This window comes from Alligator sinensis, unplaced genomic scaffold, assembly GCF_000455745.1.
Source record: "Alligator sinensis unplaced genomic scaffold, ASM45574v1 scaffold1199_1, whole genome shotgun sequence".
Classification (NCBI taxonomy): domain Eukaryota; kingdom Metazoa; phylum Chordata; order Crocodylia; family Alligatoridae; genus Alligator; species Alligator sinensis.
The window spans coordinates 63,487-68,071 of NW_005842813.1; positions in this window are offsets into that span (position 1 = coordinate 63,487).

Here is a 4,585-nt window from a genome sequence, read left to right on the forward strand (position 1 = left end):
TTGCAGGGGGGGTGGTAGCCCCTGCAGGGGTCATGTGGCCCCCGTTGGGGGGGCCGAACCCCTTGTGTGGGGGCTGAATCCACTTTTGGGGGGCTGGACCCCTTGTGTGGGGGCCAAACCCCTTGTTGGGGGGCTGAATTCCCTGTTGGGAGCTGAACCCCTTGTGTGACGGCCATCACCCTGTGGGAGGGCAGCAAAATATGTGTTCATGAAACATGTATTTAGAGTTCACTTTATTCTTATGATAAGAGACTTGCTTTAACACTGTAGATATCAATATATAATAATATATCAATAAAACACTGTCCAACTGATCACTGTCTCTGTCTCTGTCTCTCTCTCTCTCTCTCTTTATAGTGGTCTTTTGTTTTACCTGTGGAGAAACATGGATTTGGGGGTAATTTACAGAGTGACTTTGGGATTTTTTTTTATCAGGGATTTTTCAGTTTTCCAATAGGGAACACCAGAATTCCTGCTAGGGAGGCTAGTGGCAGGACCCTGCCTGCTCAGATCTGGCACCTTGGACCCATCTGGCTGTGGCTGACCTACTGGCCAAATGGGGCCAGGAGGACATGCTTTGACAGTTCAAAGCAGGCCACCACACCTGGAACATCTCCCAGATGATAGCTGCATAGATGGCTGGGCAGGGGGCAGACATGGAAGTAGTGCTGCACAGAGGCCAACCCTGCAACCACAGTCCACTGGAAGCTGGCCCAGAGGGGCTGTGCAGTCCCCTTCCGGATCTGGCAGGCGCACAGCAGGTCACAGCCAGAAGCAGCCCCCACTGCCAGACTGCTGCAGTGGGTAGAGGTTGCAGGGAACTCTCAGGGCTGCTTCAGCAGTCCAGCTGGCACAAGGGGTAGTGTCCACAGGTACCAATTGGCTGGGCCCCAGAAGCTCCTGAGAGCTAGTAGCCCTGAGCTACTTGCCAGGGTGGCTTTTCATACTGCTGAGGCTAGGACATGGCAGCTTTTTATATGGCTGGGGACAGCACAGGTGCTGGCCCCAGGCTCTAGCTCCCCCTGGCTGAAGATCTGTGAGGAGCCAGGCAGGGTTATTTGCCCCAAGTGGCACAATATGCTCCACACTAAAATGCATGTCCGAGCGCATGTGCTGAAGCAAAAAGCCCCGGCTCAAATTTGCACCACTTCTATTTCAGCTGCTGCAAGGGCACATGCTTGCATGTGTGGACAGGCCCAAGAAGTACACACCTTATATACTTATAGGCAGCCAACAGGTCCCCCGTGAGCCTGCGCTTTTCAAGGTTGAAGAGTCCCATAGCTCTCAGCCTCTCATCATAAGGCCTATTTTCCTGCCCTCTGATCATATGCGTGCCTCTCCTCTGGACTTTTTCAAGCTTTTCCACATCCTTTTTAAATTGTGGGGCCCCGAACTGGATGCAGTACTCCAGCTGTGGCCTCACCAAGGCTGAGTACAGCTAGAGGATGATATCCTAGGATTTGTGGTACCCACAGGTGGCAGTGCCAGGACGGAGAGAGGGGTATCAACTAGTCCAGGGCTGACGAGTTTGTTTGCCTAATGCCCACTAAGGGATTCATTTGGTCCTGCTTTTGGTATACTTTTTTTGTACAATAAGTATTTAGAAGTTGCATAAGATACTGGATATAAAAAGGAAATTTTAGCACTTAGTTGAATTTGCTGTTATTTCTGTTTTGATCTTGTTTCTCTTGGACATTGTAACAATACTGATTTTATTTCCTTTAATGTCACTTACAGTTCTACCACTGACTTTAAAAGGCCCTTTAACACCTTATCTAAAATCTTCAGCAGTTTTTTTTTATTTTATTTTTAAGTCATCTTTAAACCTAGAAAATCTGCTATGATTGGTTGGCCTTGTGGTATAAAAAAAGGCAAAGGCCTTAAACTTTGATCGAAAAAAGGCTATAAAGATAAAATAAAAGACGTTGTATAAAAGTGTGGGCTGGGAAAAGAGGAAGAACGCCTGGCCTTGTGGTAATCAGTGGTTACTGAGACAGCAAGAAAAGAGTGTTCTGTAATAAAGAAATGAAAATAATGTTTTTGTAACTGTTACCGCAGCTAGGTTTCTAAAAAAATTTCACTATATGTTCACGTGAATTGTAGGTGGCTGTTAAAAGGTACATAAGCCTTTTGCTTTAACATTTAGGGAGGGAGCCCCCTCCAAGTGCATGGTGAATCCATGTCACTTTGGGGCCCCTCCTACAGCTGTAGCTCTATCCAAATAAAGCTTCTGCTGACCTGACCCCAAAGTTTGCTGCATGTGTTTTCCATGACAATTCCTGGTGCCATGACTTGGATCCACGACATGGATTGAGGAAGGAGGACCGCAGACTGCTTCCCCCAAACCCCGTGGCACCAAATTTAAGAGGTAAGAGACCTAATTTAAAATCTCTAATGGGGTTTCGAAGGAAGGCTGCCTGTAGGCTCCTGACTTGACCGTGGTGACTGGATCCAAACCTTATTGAATACAGGTCAGTTTAGAACCTTACTGCCGGCTAAAATTTTCTGTCTGGTGACGTACGCTCTGTTCAGGGAGAAACTGTTTGAATCACCTCCATCCAAATGCACATCGGGCTTGTAGTTAATTAACTAAGGCGGTGTGGGAGAGCCGCCTCTCTGTATGGCTGACTGAATGTGTGTGTGTGTGTGTATTTAGAAAAATGAGCCACTGACCAGGTCTGGGACTAAGGCTGGATCTAGCCACCCCGATTCTGCCTGATAAGGTAGCGTCGAAAGCAAGGGGGCCCAGCTGAAATCTCATGACCCAGTGGACAGGGCGTCTGAGTGATTTTGTCTTTTCCAAACCCCTTGTCCCAGTAGTTTCTGCGGAGAGCAGGAGCAAAAGGATCCCTTTTGTGTTTCCCTCCCTGTTTCCATTGTATGAGCCGGTGTCAGGTCAGAAGCCTTTTGTCTGGGCAGTAAAAAACTGCAGGGCAAGGCACTGAGCGGCCCAGACATCCTAAATAAGCCTTTCCTGTGTCTTCCTGTGTGATTGAAAATGGGGATAGGTCAGTCGAAACCCATTCCAGTCCCCCCTAAGAGGACTCCGACATACTTTATGTATACACACTATTCTCCCGAGACTTGCAAGTATCTGGATAAGTGGAACCGGTATACTAGGGACAATCCCATGAAGCAATTTCCACAGGAAGGAACATTTGATCAAGATAAAGTAGTGCACTTACGGGGGGCTTTAGAGTCCCGGGGATCTAAGATGTCACAAAATCAGTAGGACATGTTCTTTTATTGGTATGATAAGATGTCCAAGAGGCAGACAGAATCTCAAACTAGAAGTCTAAAAGAGTCTCAGGAAAAATTGAAACACCAGTTAAAAGCTGTTCGGGAGAAATTGGCTGCTCCCCCAAATTATACGCCAGCCACCGCTCCGTTGCATCCAGCTTTGCCTGGGGCACCCCCACCAGAACCAGCAGAAGACATCCTTGATTTCTGTTCAAATCCTGCTCTTTTGGGACTCCCACATCAGCAACAACTGGTTCAACATCAGGCTGCAGCCCAGACTAGTGACTCATCAGCTGAGACTCTATTACCCACAGAGTCTGTTAGTCCAGACTCATCTACCGCTCCTGCTGCTCCGAAACTCAAAAAGAGGAATTGGAGCCTGGACAGATCCCCTATTAATCTTAGATCTAGTAGTGCACAGCTTTATCCATTAAGACAAATGCCAGGCATTGGCACGAATGGAACAAACATAATAACTGTGCATGCACCCTGGACGCCAGGTGATCTTTACAATCTAATCCAGAATTTCCCTAAAATCAGGGAGGATCCAGAAAAATTTCAAGAAGAATTACAAACTATTATAACCTGTTATAATCTGACATGGGCAGCTATAGACCAACTTTTACAAGCCATTTTGCTAAAAGAAACTGTAAATGCTGTTGGTATAGGCGGACAACCTATCCCACATCCCATCTCTGAACCTGTCTCCATCTCTATTGGCCTTTTGTCTGAGAATCATGCCTTTCTTCTTAGTCCCTGTGCTCCTGTCAACTTTCTTGGGAAGGATTTGCTGTGCAAACTGGGATGCGTGATTTATTGTAGCCCAGAGGGTGTTTACCTTGAAGTACCAGAACATAGGGAAACCGAGTTTGTGGCTTTGCTCACTCAGGAGTACTCTGATCCTGACACTTCCTTCTTGCAAGAGGAACTGTTGGCACGGGTACCTCCACAGCTGTGGTCCACCCATGCGAATGAAGTGGGGCACATGCTGAGTGCTGAACCAGTGCATATTACTTTAAACCCTGCCAAGACACTTCCTCGTGTCCCGCAGTACTCTATCTCAAAGGAGGCTGAAGAGGGAATTAAGCATGTGATTTTTTCACTCCTTGAGCAAGGGATTATTGTCCCAATACGCTCCCCTTGCAACACACCTATCATACCTGTTAAGAAACCTGGTAAAGATACGTATCATTTTGTACAAGACCTCCGAGCTGTAAATGCTGCTGTTTTACCCGCTTTCCCCGTGGTCCCTAACCCTGCTACTATTCTTTCCTGTATCCCTTCTGATGCTACCTATTTTACAGTAGTAGACCTTTGTTCTGCTTTTTTCTCTATCCCCGTTCAT